Here is a 17,205-nt window from a genome sequence, read left to right as displayed (position 1 = left end):
GACTAAATATCTTCGATGTTGCTTTTTGCATGCATTCCAGGAATTTACGACACTGTCACAGTTTGCAGTCTTTTTTGTACTCACTCAACCAACTGCACAGCAAAGTTATGTTTTTTATCCGATGGCAGTTGATCTGTGATGGGTTGCAACAGATTTTTAGTTCCAGTAAAAAGGGATACGGACAGTACCTACTGAGCTGAACAGCGTGATGTTAAACAGGCAACCAGTTTATTAATATCGCAATGTATTCATTTGAATTCAATTGAGTTTTAACGTCGTTTAATGCACCAAAGGTTTAAATTTTAACGATAGATAAAATAACTATAGCTATCATCTTCTTGTTCACAAATTAATTCGTGACAAATTCATATGCCCACAGAAATCAATAGGCACGAACTGAACAAATAAATAATTTTACTCTGGAGCACATGGTTTCCTATACTTATTCTTATAGTGTAACTCCTTTAACGATTTCAAGTTGACCACAAAGAAAGCAATAAATAACATAATTTAACTGCCCACGTTTAATTGACCACTCGCATTTATAAAATTAAATGCACACCACCAGTAGAACCGCAGTCGTCGGCCATAAATTGCGTGCGCCATTTTGGTACGGCCGGGCGACACAAGTGAGGGAAACCCAGTTCTTGCCTTTTCCAGCGGCAGCCGCACAAAACTTTGTTAATTAAGGCTCGCCGGCAAACTCCTACCGAGCGGGAATGGGCTGGGACGGGAAGATTGAAGTGCAAAGATAAGGCCCTCCGCTTCTTTATGCTGAGTGTGAGCGCGTTTTTCGCAAATGGCCATCTTGCGCCGAAGGGAAAGAGATATGAAAACGATTGCTTTGGGGGTCATAAATCGCCACAAAATTCGTTTCGAAACAAAGCCTACATCCAGGTTCGAGCCGAATGGGGCTCGGGGCAACGGAAGGCTATTCGAGCGTGCTCGCAGCAATGGAGCGTGAAATAGGTATTGGGCATGAGAATCGAAATATGGCGGTCGTTAAAGGAAGCTCTTGCGTGCTCTCTACGACGGCTGGCAAGTGACTCGCTCGAAGTTAGTTTCGATATGTACCGGCTAGGAGAGAAACTTCTTTCAAGCCGAAAAAGGAAAAGTCAGCTTCCTCCGAAAAATAAGTTTTCAAAGTAAATTTATGAAAATTTTATTTTATTTCTTTACTTTAGTTTCGTTCGAGTCCCAGATCGCTGGCCCCGGCGTGAACTTTTCAGGACTTGGGGTGCCATTAAGCCAATAAATCTCATCGGTTCTCCTCGTTTCCATTCGGCTCCAATGGCTACTTGGTATCCCTCGTATTCTAGGGATAACAGAATAAAAACTTGTTTGGCCATCATGCAGTGGAGTAAGTTTAGCCAGAAGAAGAGAAAAAAAAAACAACTGCCAAGAAATAATCTCGACGGTACGCCAATGGGGGCGAGCTACAAGAAAAACGAGCACATTATTAAGATGTACAGCGGTTACGTGCTTTTTGCAGGAAAGGAATCAGTTTTAGCCATAGCAGAAACTGTTGGGAAAAATGTTCATCCATAAGTCTGTCACGCAGAAGACGCTGGCGGTCATATTTTGGGATTATTCTGAGTGACGGTGAAATAGATGTTTGTTTGGGCAGCCGCTACAATGTCATTAAGCGAACTAAATTCGCAAGCTCGATCTGAACGATTTGGATTATATTGACCAGCGAGCGTCTGATATAAAGATCAAATATGGCAAGGCAAAAGCTTGCCGCTACTTGTTGAAAGTCTATGGTTTTAAAAGTGTTCTTGACAAACTGTTGTAAAATTTAATAGTAGTTCAAAAGTAAGCAACGAATTGATTGCATGGATTTATTGGAATGACAACTATTGGGCTGTATCGTGTTTTTAATCAACTTCCCTAAAATTTACAGACATTTAAAATGCGCCAATCAAGTTTAAAAATAAAAAACCTACATTCTGTGGCATTAGGAGCAAAGTATATTTTTAATTTGCTTGAGTAGGGTCAGGAAACATAAATTTAAGAAAAATATGCTGCTAATATATGTTTTTAATGATTTTATTACATTCTAGATTTAGCTTTTAGTTTTGATTGACTGCTTGTGTTACTTACAACGGATTGATAATTTTTTTTCTTTCAATTTAATCCTTCAAACTGACATAATTATGGTTTCGAACAAAATAGGACTACTTTTGTTAAAATGTCCACATGTTTCGTTTTGAATGAAAGTTTACAAAAGTCAAAACTTCTTTCAGTTGTACATCGCATGAGCAACCCACCGGCAGCAACCTGAAGCAGCTGAATCTTGCCCGAATCGTCGCAACTTTGCTGTGCTGCGAAGACGCCCGTTCTGCCCTTTTTTCGCCGGCAGGAGTATGAGGTCAAGGATTTATCGCTTTAATGGCTTGCCGTATCTCTTTTTTATGTTTATAAGAAAAAGAAACATTTTAATGGGCAAAAACTCCTTCCCCTAGCTTGGCCGCACTGTCTCGTTCTTGGAAAGCGGAAAAAAGCTGCTCCAGTGCGGGGAAAATTGTGCCAGGGCAAGTAGCATCTTCATGGCGCACATGTTGTCAGCATCTTCGGAGAATGGGTTTCCCCATTGTCTTCTCGCGAGAGCCTTTGCCCTTCCCGTTTCCGTTCGAAAGTTATGTGGAACGTGCTTCGCTTCTCGAAAGTGAATTAAAAATTGTCTGCGCTTTGCTGTACGCAGCTCGGAAAATGGCGAATTGGCCCGTTCCTCCTAATTATGCGCTTAATTGAAGAAAATGAAATTGGAAAATTATTTAAATTTTTCTCCCGCATTTCACAAGCGAACGAACGCTAGTTCAGTTGAGGTATGCAACAGATGCAGCATCTCCTGTTCGTCCAGAAAAAAATCAGGATACATGTTTTCCATGGCCGTTATCTTTTTCCTTTCAATAATGCCAGAGGCGAGAATGTCTTACGATGATATCACGTGCTGCAGACTGAGACAACTGACACAGTGGAGCTGGAAAATTGCTATATTTTCTCATTAAAATGACACAAATATTTCATCACAGTGGCATAACGGTAGCTGAAACGTCACATTCCTGGTTCGTGACCGTAGCGGCGGAGAATGTGAGAACTGCTTGCGATTTAATATTTGATACGAGTTGAAGTGTCGCTAGAACCGTGGTTCTACTAAACACCGCCTAGTAAGCAATGTCTTCTTCCCAACCGAGCCGGGCGGACAGCACATTGCATAATAATCATATTTTCCAATTCCTCCAATGTTCCGAGGGAAGCGCACTCTGGCTGTCGTGCCTCCCTAAGGTTTTGTTTGCCGGAAGCGCTTGTACAACACGGTTTTCTGTCATATCCCATGATGGTTGTGTTTCTTGATGTAATGTGATATTTATGTTACGACGTGTTATGAGAAAAGTAATTGATATTTTATCTGCGGGGTGAGTGTTGAATTTGCTGACAGTTTACTAGCTGTTATGAAGTCTTATACAATTGTGTTGAGTAGTCAAATGAAAAACGAACAAACAAATTATTAGATATTATTACTAAAATATTATTAAGTGAAATTGTTCCATGTAGGCACTAATTTTCAGAGCGGAAAAACTGTTCAACTAACAATCAACACCATTTATGCGAGAACATTTCTGCGTTTTTGTTATTTTAGCCCAAAAAATATGGAGAGACAATTCCTACTAAATCGTCTATCAATTTTTTGAAGATTAATGTTAATCGAAGAATTTATGGATTTCACGGTTCTATCCATGTTAGTTTAGTTGAAAAAAATCGCTACACCAGTTTATGTGAATAAACATGCATTTTTCTTGCAGATTGTTTGCAAATCTTGAAGTAAAAACCCGGGTAAAGTCATACCTCGATATAAGGCAGCTTAATTTTGTTTCGTTACGTTATACCGAAGCACAAAAAAAATTATTCATTGATGCAAAATTCTTGATGGTTACTCAAAAGTGTGCAAAAACTTATTTCTCTTCACCTAGCAGTATATATAAACTTGTTTTTTGGCCCTTTAAGATAATTTTCGTAGACAAACATGACCAGTCACAAAAAATTGAAAAAGAAAATGTCAATTTGACCCCATTTTACGGTACTTATTTGTTTCAAAACTTACTGAAACCGTTTATTCGGAATATTTTACCCCCCCAAAAAAATTGTTGTACTCTAATTTTAAGTTTTTTAAAAAAGTAACGTTATATCGAGGTAGAAGTTACGTTATATCGAGGTTGCCTTATATCAGATTCAGTATCATTAATCGTGTATCGGTCAAACATTGGTTTCCCTTTATCGGCAGATTCAAATATGCATAAAAATGAATACACAAACACGCAATAAGATTCACAAATACACTAGGGTGGGTAAAAATACTTTTCAAATTACAGCTATTCCTTTCGAATTCGTTAGATAAATCCCCCTTTCTAATTTGTTCTACAAATGCAACACAAATTTCTGCATAACTCGGAAACTAATCAAACAAATGGAGCAAGTTTGGCATATGAGGGTTTTCGGGTACGAAAATTATTTCCATCAGTTTGCCATACATCTCTTCTCTCTAGAAGGACTTGTACACAAACAAAACATGAATTGATAACTCGAGAACCAATAAAGCAAATGGAGCCTTAATTGGAATATGAGGATTGTAGCGTACAAGCAATGTTTCTATTATAATTTGACAGCCTCCTTTCCTTGGAAGAGGGGGAAGCGGCCCACTTCCGAAATGGTCGAATAACCCCCAATATGAATATTTCCGGAAACAGAATTATGCCAAGAGGTCGAAAATTGACTCCAGGCGCCAGTTTTGACATCCAAGATGGCACCCTCTAGGGACCCGTGACATGACACTCCATCCTGTTGTGAAATAACATATAAGTTGGCTTTTACCCAGAGAAGCACTTGGTTCTTTAAAAAGGCGAGATACACTTCGGTATCAATGAAAACAAGCAGCATATTTTGGACACCACCACTAAAAACATCTTGGGACCCGCGGGATGTTCGATTTGGAACTTAAATATCAATTTTTTCAGAGTATCCACAAATTTCTTCAGCAGCTCTGTGCTGCTGTAGGACTCAGCTTTTCGTCGAAGAACAGGATTGTCATTTTTATCTTTGTCAACAAAAATGAAATCTCTTCGAAAGAGTCACTCGTAGCTTCTTTACCCTCTCCGTAATCAAATGGTGTTTCGTTCTAGCTTTGGAAGATTCGTGATGTCTTCTATGATGATTCTTCGCATCGATTTTATAGAAATGTTAGCTTGCTTGGAACGTGCAAACCGTGGAAATTTGTACAAATTTGCAATAGAAAAAACTCCTATGTTCTGATGCGCTACTTAAAAGTAAACATTACCAAATACACCGTTGACAAAAATAAGTCTATAGTTACATTAATTACCTCAATATTTGAGCTTAAGAGTTTTCGCATATTTTACTGCTGCATCGGATGAAAAAAGTAGTAGAATATCTTTGCATTCCTATGTTTACTGAGATGATTTTTTTTGGATCAGCATTGATCCATTGCCAGATCAGCTGAAATTACACAAAGAACCAACGGATGATGCTTGAGACTAACTTTCATCCTCAATGTGTAAAAACTGACGACCTTGATCTTTTTATCAGGCAATACCAGTACCAGCTGCATCCGAATACAAGGAGTGTGTATAGGAATATGTTGACGTGGTACTTCCTCAATTGGACTCAGAGAACACCTTCGCACTTCTACGAGAAATCAGTGGGATAACTCGTACCATTTATATCTCCCAAGGAAATCATGCGGCTATCCGAATTCATTCTGTTTTAAAAGTTTTCTTTTACTGGATAATAACGCGAAACCTAATAAAAATTTACATTTTTAAAATTTTAGAAAAGATTTGAAAAGTGCATGAAGAAAAAAAAGCCGTGAAAAATGGTCGTCGAAAAAAAACGTGTGAAGCAAAGGACGATTGAAATAACTGAGTTATTGATTCTTAATACCCCAATATTTGGTATTTTAGATGAAATTTGGTGTTTAAAAGAAATCCATTGGTAAATTAATTTTATTAGAAAGTATGAGTTTTTTTCTTGTTTAAATTGAGCTTCAATGTTCTATGAGATGAATATAAAATATGATTAATACAACTATCAGTGACTCTAAAAGGTACAGAGTTAATAATGAGCTCGAATACACTTCAAAAATGTATTAAAAATGCAAAAACAAGATACTGTTTTCTGAAGGCAATGTTTAATGAGAACCGTTACGACATATTAGCTGGGAGCACCTCCCTGATCGTGCTGCATGACTAGCTTAAGACGTTTCTCCAAAGAATCGCACGCGGCGCACATCTGGTTCATCGGCATCTCAGGAAATGAGCTTCTTGTATTGGTCCATAGTGCTCACTTTGTGTTCGCTATGCTTGACAGCATGTACGACCATGCATTGGATTGTAACATAACAATCGAGAGGATTAAGATCCGGAGAGTTGAGGGGTCACAAGGGGGAAAATCAGACAACGCTTGGACGTCATTCACCATGTGGGCCGGTGCGCCGTTCTATTGAAAAACGTAATGATCCTTTTCGTAGAGGTCCCGAAGTGCCAGGACCACAGCTTCCTCCAGAATCTCGGTCTTATAGTACGTGGCGTTGATTTTCACGTTTTCCGCGATAAACAACACTTGTGGGAGCTTTCCATGCCTGAATACGGCCCTCCAAACCAACGCCAACGCTGTGCTCTGGAACCGCGGCTGTTGTAAGACAAAGAACTCTTCATCAGAAAACACGAACTCCTGACCTACGTGCGGCCTGTTTTTCGTTGTAGGCTCGTTACCCCGAGAACCTGGCGTTTTTCGTTGATTTCTACGTGGCATGTTTTCAATGATTCCTATATATTTTTGTATAGATTTTCAAAATAAAATGGCTAAAAACGCTTGGGTTTTTCGCGTTCTTGGCTTTTATCATGATTTGCAAGTAGAAGGATATTTCACTTTTTTATCTGTTTTGCAGTGGGGTTTTCTTCAGCACCCAGGAAATGTTTACCATTTTGGTTGATTTTTTTCGAATTGATGTTTATTCAAAGAACTTTCAGTGATGAATTATTCTTCGACTGCTGAAAGTATTCCACCCTGCATTCCTATATGGACTTCTTCACTGCGTCCAGAATCGTAGATCTAAATCTGCGTCCAGAATCGTAGTTAAAAAGGGGGGGGGGGTCAATGTTGTGGAGATTCAGCAGTGCCTCAAAGAACTTTCTCATTGCCGGAAATCCGGTTTTTCGGGGATATGTTCCGAAACTTAGAAATTTCATGAATATTTCAGCAGAATCTACAATTATTAGTCCAAAGTCCATAAAACTACTTCCATAGGGCATTTTTATGGTTTTGAGTGTTAGAGGCCATCCACATACCACGTGGACAGATTTTAAACGATTTTGACCCCCCCCCCCCCCGTGGACAACTGCTCATATAAATTCTAAAAAAAATGTATGGACCGTGGACATTACACATACCCCCCCCCCCCTCCTTTAAAGCTGTCCACGTGGTATGTGGATGGCCCCTTATAATTATGTGCCCTCAAAATGGTCCTTCCGGAACAGATTCCACTGGGGCTTTTAGTGGCCATAGGAAAAAGTTAAATAATACAACGTCACATACTATCCAATATGGTATTTTCAAAACCGGGATGGTATCTAGAAATCGGAAAAGGACCTTCGACGCGGACGACCACATTCCAAAATGGCGACTTACGGTTTTTGGAAAAGATCCAATATTGACCGAATGCTATAGGATATGGGTATTTCCGGAAACGAGATGATGCCCAGAGTTCGGAAATCAACTCCAGACGCTATTTTGAAATTTGAGGTGGTGACTTCCGGTTTCTGGAAAAGATTGAAAAATAGCTGAACACCACCCAAGATGGGGTTTTCGTAATCGGGATGCTACCCAGAGACCCCAAAACGAGACCAGACGAACCGGAAGTCACCATCATAAATTTCGAAATGGCGTTTGAAATTGATTTCCGGTCTATAGGAATCATCCCGATCCCGGAAATATTTATTTTGGGTGTTTTTTTTTGGGTTGGGCATTTTTTTATTTTTTCCAGAAACCGGAAGTAACTATTTTGTAATCCAAAATGGTCGATAGGGTCGTTCTCAGGTCGCTGTATATCACCCCGATTCCGAAAGTACTCATATAAGATAATACAGGTCGGACTGAATTATTCGGAATTCGATTATCCGGAATTTAATTTTTTTGGTGTCCGTGTTAAAATTTTCATTCCGAAATTTTACCTTTATCATCCCTTCTGGCATATTTGTTACCATTTAAGTCACTTCCGGTATGTTTGGGACATGTTCGAATTAAGAGAAAATAACCAATGTCCAATTTATTTTTTTGCTTCTCAAGATTTTACCCCTTTTCGCTCCAGAAATAACTTCTGGTTACGCCACTGCCTCATACAAGTAAAATGAAAAAGAAATATTTATTTTATGTTCATTAGTCGCAAAATTTCGGTAGTTTTGGTGTGATTTGATTATTCGGAAAACTCGATTATCCGGAATGAATTTCCTTTTGATGTTCCGGATAATCGAGTCCGACCTGTATTTAGTCAATTCGTGCTGTTTTCCAGAAACCGGAAGTCACCATCTCGAAGTTTAAAATGGCACCTGCAGTTGGTTTTGGTCTCTCGGTATCATTCTGATCCCGTAAATACCCATATTGGGTGGTATTTGGTTATATTTTGGTTCATTTTTAGAAACCGGAAGTTGTTATTTTTCAAATTCAAAATGGCCTCTGGGGTCGTTTTGTGGTCTCTGGACATCATTTTGATTCCGGAATTAGTCATATTAGGTGCTATTTCGTCAATTTCAGCTGTTTTCCAAAAAACGGATAAGTTGTTTAATCTTTTAGTACTAAACTATTAAAAACGGATGAAAATTGTCCAAGTTACGATAGTTTCAATTTGTGGGTACCCGGGTACCCCGTCGGGCATGTTTCCTGTTCTACTATACCGAGCCTCGTTCCCCCTGCAAATATCACCAACTATAATTCCCGGGAGAAGTATCGTCGTAGTCCTTCTGGCCAGTTTAATTGATGAGAGAGTTTTTTTTGTTTAGAAGAAGTCACGCAAAGGTATTATGGATTTCAGCGTAAAGAAGGGTAAGTGGTGGGGGAGCCTGAGAATAAACCCATACTTAAGTCCAGTTTTGATATCGGATGACCTGATTCTACTAAGATTCGAACTCACGACCATTCGCTTGACAAAGCGGACCCTGTAACCTTGCGGCTTCGTAGCTCCTATGATAAGGGTGCTTCTTACCCTACTAATGGAATTGTTCGTTTATCTGGGCTGTCCGTAGATTGCACTAATCAACACAGTTTTGACCTAAACAATTTTTTTGGCCTTTGTCGACCAGTTTTTGGAACAGGTTTGCCCTAGAGCTCAAGCAGGTGAAAAATAAAAGATTAAGCTTTTTAACCGTTTCTGTGCGTGGTGGTGCTCCAAACCAGGTTGGAGGTGAGTAAAATCTTCAAGAACTTAAATAAAGTTTCCCGCGAGGAAACGTGAAAGCGACGCCTTTTTGACGCACTCCCGAGCTTGCTAGTAGCACCAAAACTCACAGGAATGGTTAAAAAGCTACAATCTTTCATTGTTTTCCAATTTGAGCTCTAGGGCATTTATTTCGCTCCGATAAACCAGTGTTATTCTTGAGTATATTTGTTAAAAGCATAACGATGGATCAGTCATTGAAGGCTTCAATAAATGAAAGTTTGTGATTTTTTTGGATAAATTACCTGGGGTATCGAACGTCTTCGGCAGTGGTTCTCTGCGGCAGGCTTATGCCAAAACCTGCCGAAGAAAACCACTGCCGAAGACGTTTGATACCCTATATATCTATATCTGTAACTATCAATGAATTATGAACTTAATTTTAAAGTTTTTACTACACCTAGTAAAATTATACTTCAAACTATAAGGCTCTCCAGTTGTGCCTTTCAAATAACTGTAAGTAATAAAACACAAAAAATACCTTTGTTCATTGTAAAAAAACTATGGTCGTAGCAATATACACAAAATCTCAATTCATATGTACGAAGGTTTAGTCTAATTTTTTTCTATTTATTACAAAACGTTCAATTTTGTTTATTACTCCACTTGTATGGCTTGTGAAAATCTGCGCCAGAAATTATATTTCCAAAACTCCATGGAAGTTGGGGTGGCTGCTAGCAGCCACTGGTTTACGGAATCAAGAAAAACAAAACCAAAAAACGACAGCAAAATTAACCGCAAGGACGCGACACGGAGGCCAACGGGAAACCACTTAAGATCACCCACGAATAATCTCGTTTTGCCGACCGAAAGAATTCCACCGAACCGGCCTGCGCTGAAGTGAAGTCGACAACGCAGTTGCAAAGACACCGTCGGTCGGTCGGCCAACGTTATATGCCGAGATAGATTGTTTATTTATGACTTCATTAATGATTTCTTTTTCCTAATACCATAAATAGCAGCTTAAGTGCAATAAATTCACGACAAGATAGTTTAATTGCAACCATATTTTGAATTTGCCGTATTATGCGCTGCCTAGTGTGGGTATGGTTCCTGTGGCTGACCGCGTGGTTGGACTGGAGAATTTGGAGGACATCCAGCGATGATCAGAATGTTCACCAGACTGGAAAATTAAACTCCCATTCTCGGCTAGAAGGGAGAACGTGATAGGAACATGGGAGGTGAGCTCTGGTTAATTAAGCATCGCTTTCTCATTTTGTTAGACCGTACCGGTAACAGTGTTGGCAATGAAGTAACAAAAAAATGGTACAAAGCAAAAGAAACAATCATGGTGGCTTTTCAAGATGAAGATTAAAAATATTAAATCCAATAAATATCACTAGTGTATAAATTTGGAAATTTCCCTTCCACGCGAACTGCCATCATACTACTAGTGAGTCTGGCCTTAATGGACCGTGAAAGTTTCGACTATTATGGAGGTCTAATTTTATCCACCCAAGTAGGAACCGAACTGAAGCTAGTAGAACCCTCGAACGCCAGAACGCCAAGCACACTCGACACATAAACCACAGTTTCCTTTCTTCACGCTTCAATTGGGGTTTCCGAATTCCGCGACGAATTCCGAACGCGCTAAAATGGAGTGTTACTCTACAGATATGACTAGTTCGTGTCATCACGTTATTATTTCATTTGCTTGCAACATATGGAAAGCGTGCTTACCGGAGAAATCGTGTTTTCTCCTACCCAGGGATATGAAAACGACGTGGTTCTCGGCTCGTTTGATAATCGATAAATTCAAACCATTGGGTTTTAATTATTGCTTAATTCCAAGGGTCGAAGTCAACCAACGCTATCTGGAACTTGAAGTGGGCGAGTAGAGAATGTAGAAAACCGGTTCGGAGAAAAAATATTGTCTTATTTGAAATCGGAAAACCATAGCCGCCACAAACTTTATTTTGAGGTGGGGGCATTTGACCTTTGACGAGAGATAGACGTAAAGAAGCAAATTCCTAGGATTCGAATTCAAAATAATCATCATGATGGCATTTCCTCTAGGTTATTACAGATTCTGAACCTGATCGCATGATTTCGCGTTCGAAATGTACGAAAAATGGTTTGTTCCCGAATTGAAAGCTGATACGAGTGCTTTTTGGCTCGTAAATTTTTACAGTTTTCGAGTCGTCTGTTCTACGGCTGTAGCCGCCACCGTCGCTTCGAGGGCTAACACCGAATGGCGGCCCCATTCGCTAGAATGTAGGTAAAAAGGCTCCACTTGCAGTTATTGATGGTTTCTCGCTACGTGGAAGCAAGAGGAGACATTTGCCTCGCTATCGCTACTTTCCGGTAGATGGCGTTAAAGGTTAATTTAGTGGAATTAATGGCAATGGATTTCATGGTATGGAAACGTTAATGGATTAAAGATATTTATTGGAAGCATATCCTTCGCCGACGGTTAGAAAATGCCCAACCGTCTGTTGTGCAGCATGAAACAGTGAAGTACTTAAGTGAAGGAATATTTGGAATGCTGCAGTACGCGGTCTGTTTTCGGACGGCTCATTAGTAATCGAGAAAGGAAGCAAACAATTAATTATTCATAACCTTTCCGCAGAGCATTTGTACGAGATTGTCTCATTAAAATCAGACACTCCCCCGAGGACCGAGGAGTCGATTTGTTGCAAAGCTCTCGCCTTCGCACATTTGTGTCATTCAGATTGTGAGAAACGCTAACGAAGCCGGTTTCTAGATTTTATGCAAGTTCATTGTAGAACACCCGCCCCCCTTTCCGAAGCTCAAACTTACTTCATAATTTGTAATATTAAAAGTAGCTATGGCTAATGGCAATAAAAATACAGTAGCGGACTGTGCTTTGCTCATTTGTTTAATTGTAATTAATTACTGATGTAATGACAGCAACATACGTTTTTACTGAAGTGCTTATTAATTTGTGTTTATTTATTTAGAAATCGTTCCCCGGTTGTATGCGCTGTATTTCAAGTTTGCGCGAATCTCGTTAGCGTACCCGTTTAGATTGTGAGCTCCATGCTATTTAGTGTGCGCCTGCGTATGTGCGATTATTATCATCATCGTATTTTTATAGTGACCGGCTTTTCTTCCACACCGACACGTCTCAGGCTTCGGTCATGATTTCTTCAATGTTTTGAATACATCCTACGGCAACGTTGTTGGTTGGTGAATAATTTATGAGCAAAATTCGCCACCGTTGAAGAGCCGCTGACGGGCAAAACGATTAATTAAACTGATATCTTGACGAGATGCTACCCCAAAGGGGCTGTCATTGTTGAACAGCGAATTTATTGCTCAATTACGGAATCAGTCCTGCAGGCAGCTCAGAACGACGCAGCCGATGATGCTGCCTTTTGTGCATATCCAATTCTCCAAACGAATGTCCAGCAACGCTATGACAGAGTGATGCTATCGTTTATTTTTTGCCTGATGCATGCAGGACGCAAAAAAAAACAAAGCCTCTGACCTCACATCGTGGGGTTGAGAATGCAAAAAAGTGCATTCAAATGAGTCCCATTCGTTGCTGGTTTGGCCGCCGAAAGATAAAAAAATATATTCCAAGCAGGACAGAAGCAAAAATATGTGCACGAATGCACATGGGATAGAATAAGCCATCAACTCTTTTTATTGTAATGGTAACTAAAAATTGAACAATAACAATAAAAATACATCTAGATATGCCGTATGAGTGCAGTTTGGAGGACAGGAATGTTAGTTTGTGGCGAATCGAAACAGGTGCTGGGAGTGACTTTGGTATCATCTCTTGGCGAAAAGTTATTAGAGAATGTTTTAATATTCTAATCATTGAAAATTTTAACTTTATATTGACTTTATTCGAGATTTTTTCGTGTCTGTATCTTTTTGTCATAAATTTTCAACCACTGTTTCATAGAATTTAAGTATTCAGAGCATTACTGAAATGTCATCATCTTCAAAAAAAAAAAAAACAGTGGAATATTGAAAAAAAAAAATGTAATAATACTAATAACTTCGTTCATTTTGTGTTTTTTTTTTTTATAGGGGGGGAGTTTGTAATGATTTATTTATGTACTAAAATATCTATTCAGAATTAGTATTGTGTGCTCTGCCACAAATGGTGACATTTCAACACTATTATATATATTTGTACGCTTTTTAGTATTATTGAATGTTATTAGCTTTCGCAGTTAACATAATGTAATTGTAGGAAAATTATTAAACCTACTTGTCAAGAAAAATAAAAGGAATAAAACGAAACTTAAAATAAACTTAAAATAAACTTAAAACTATCTTACTGACTATAAAGTGAGCTAATCGTGCAATTGAGGATTGCAACGATTTTTGTCGGAATTTGTTGATAATTTGGCTTGACATATTTTCTAATGTTTCTACATTAGTGAGCCTATGTAGCTCGTTCGTGCTAAACCAGGGAGGACGCTTCAAAATCATTTTCAAAAGTTTATTCTGAATCCTTTGAAGTGTCTTCTTCCTGGTTGCACAACAACTTGTCCAGATGGGAACTGCATATAACATTGCTGGTCTAAATATTTGTTTGTAAATTAACAGTTTATTCTTGAGACAAAGTCTAGAATTCCTGTTGATAAGAGGATATAAACATTTGATATACTTATTGCACTTTGACTGGATATTTTCAATGTGCTCCTTGAAAGTAAGATTCTTATCATAAATTAGCCCTAAGTATTTAACTTGATCAGACCAATTTAAGACCACGCCGTTCATCTTAATAACGTGGTTATGGGTGGGTTTGAGAAATGAAACTCTTGGTTTTTGAGGAAAAATAATTAACTGTGTTTTTGAAGCATAAGGGGAAATCTTCCATTTTTTTAAGTATGAAGAAAATATATCTAACCCTTTTTGAAGCCGACTGCATTTAACACGAAGGCTTTTTCCTTTTGCGGAAATGCTTGTATCGTCACAAAACAGAGATTTCTCACAACCTGGTGGTGAATCAGGAAGATCAGAAGTAAAAATGTTATATAAGATTGGGCCCAAGATACTCCCCTGAGGCACACCAGCTCTAACAGGCAATCTATTAGATTTACCATTTAGATAGTTAACCTGGAGAGTGCGGTCAGTTAAATAACTTTGTATCATTTTTGTGAGGTAAAGCGGAAAACTGAAATTTGACATTTTAGCTATTAAACCTTTATGCCAAACACTGTCGAATGCCTTTTCTATATCTAGAAGAGCAGCTCCAGTCGAATAGCCTTCAGATTTATTAGTTCGAATCATTTTTGTTACTCTAAGTAACTAATGAGTAGTGGAATGCCCATGGCGAAAACCAAACTGCTCATTTGCAAAAATTGAGTTCTCATTAATATGTGTTAACATTCTATTGAAGAATTATTCTTTCAAAAAGTTTGCCAATAGAGGAAAGTAAACTAATTGGTCGATAACTTGATGCCTCAGCTGGATTCTTTTCGGGTTTTAAAAACACTACCAAGCCAGTGTCGTCATTTACTATCTCGGCATCGTTCAGGGTATTTTTTTTTTTGTTTCTTACTGATTTTTTTTTTTTAGATTTGTAGTTTCAGGTTACGTTTTTACAACAATAAATCATAAAATTTTCAAAAAATTACTATTGAAAATTTATTTTCGATTAAGTTTTATTTGAATCGGAAACCATCGCATCCAACCGGTTTTTACTACTTAGTGTGGAAGTGCTCTATTCTAAAATAGTGCGTTTCTGCATTATGAAAGCTCAAATCTTAAAGCCACCCTTCATCACAGTGCTCGCGGGTCGAAAGAGATCAGTTCGGTGGTGGCAAAGCGAAACCGAATTTCCAATAATTTATAGCACAAACCCATTAAAGCGATCAGATAATAAAATTTAAATACTCTAACATGTGAAAATAACCGTATGTGCGATAGAGAGGCACACCAGACGTGTTGTGGTGGTAAAGGGGAAACATAAGCCTCACGGGACAATCAAGAGGAGTGAAAAATATCATCCAACATAAAAAAATCGATACCGACAGCAGAGCGGAAAGAGGGCGATTGCAAAGTGATCCACATATCGCTTCGATGTTGGGTTGGAAATGGGAGGTCTGATGAATACCGCTAATGAACCAAAATCAAATGTCCGGCACCAATAAAATATGCTGTAATTTATGGGACACAGCTAGTTCGGTGTTTTCCCTCGCGGACTTTCGACCGAAACCGCAAATTTACATTACAATCTGTCGCCAGTTGCGGCTCTTTAATATTTTTTTATCCTGGTTGTCGTGGTCAAAACCATCATTATTGTATCGCTGCTAGTGTTGAAAGTGTTAAATTCATATATTTATGGGAGCAATGCAAAGTCTAACTGGGCGATAGTGATTATCTTAGCTGGCGTTTATCTCCGTTCGCTAGCTCGGATTCACAAATATTTGTTTTCCTACTCAACGACAGCAAATAGTTGGCTAGATTGCTTAACAGACACATAAACATCAGTTACAAGCACTTTATTTGATTTATTGCGTGAATTTCGTTCCTATTCAACTGCGTTCCTTGCCGTTCTTCCAGCGAAAATAATTCACAAAATTGGTTGTATTGTTATGTTTATGGTCTCGGCATGTTTCAGAGAGCTTGTGTTATTCACGACGAACGAAACGATATTGGAAAACAAATCTATATTTTACGACCGCCGACACTTATTCCTGTTTGGCTCAAAGCTATTTCTCATACCTTCAAGAGGGGCGAAGCAACGCCGCGACGCAAAAATGGCTGATGGCTATGCGTACGTAGGCAAAAGGCAGACACAAAACAACGGACCAACCAATAACTAGTCGCACCTACGAAGTCTTGCGTCGACCGTCCCAGGCGGAAGAACAATGTCAATATATCAATGACACGTTTATATCTCCGGGCCATTAAAATGTCTCATTATCAGTGTATTATTTTCATAGAAGCACACACGCCATATACTCTCACCGGGGAGTTTGCACGGTCCAGTCCAGGTGGCTTAGCAAGGCTTTTCCCTTTATACACGGACTAACGATTGCAGATAGTCGCCCTGAAATGGGAGACCAGGAAAATCCGATCCCCTCGGCTGCTGCCGTACATGAGTGGCAAAAGGATTTACGGGAGGATTTAATGAAAAGTTATACAAACATATTAAAGTTCGTCCCATTAAAAGTGTACATCATCAGCATACATCAAGCCACCCACCCGTGGATTAAAATGGCTTTCGCTATACAGCATGTCGGGTTTGCGGATGAGGGTTGATTTAAGTGCTCTCTATTGCGGGGATTTGGTCAGCTCGCAGCCAATGTGATTTCGAGCTCAGAAGGACCAGAAGTTCACTCCAACCGGAAGCAGTAGATTCTATTGTGAATGCGATCTTTGCAAGTGACAAGCCTGGTCAGCGGAGAATTTCGTTTGGCTACGTTCCAAACCCGTTGCGAACGATGTATGTCCCTGAGTTGCCGCAGGAAGTATGTCATATTGAATTGAGTTGGAATACTTTAAGCTTAATACACTGTAGAATGATTTTCCTTTCGAACATTTTTTTATCGTCTTTATCATCAACACACGAATAGTGCGAATTTATTTTGCTTCCGAATTTTCCCCCCCCCGTTTTGCAGAATAAAATTCGAACCGAAAACCAATGAAGATGTCTGCCGATAAAAAAAGGGTTGTTTTTGCGTGTTCTAATTGTTATCTATGCGTGGTGATGATTCTCCGGACCCCGAAAGTCTCCATCGTCTACAGTGTATTGTTTGCTGTTTCGG

This window comes from Wyeomyia smithii, chromosome 1 (genome assembly GCF_029784165.1).
Source record: "Wyeomyia smithii strain HCP4-BCI-WySm-NY-G18 chromosome 1, ASM2978416v1, whole genome shotgun sequence".
NCBI classification, from domain to species: Eukaryota; Metazoa; Arthropoda; class Insecta; order Diptera; family Culicidae; genus Wyeomyia; species Wyeomyia smithii.
The sequence above is the reverse complement of the archived record's forward strand: the minus strand, read 5'-3'. Positions refer to the sequence as shown.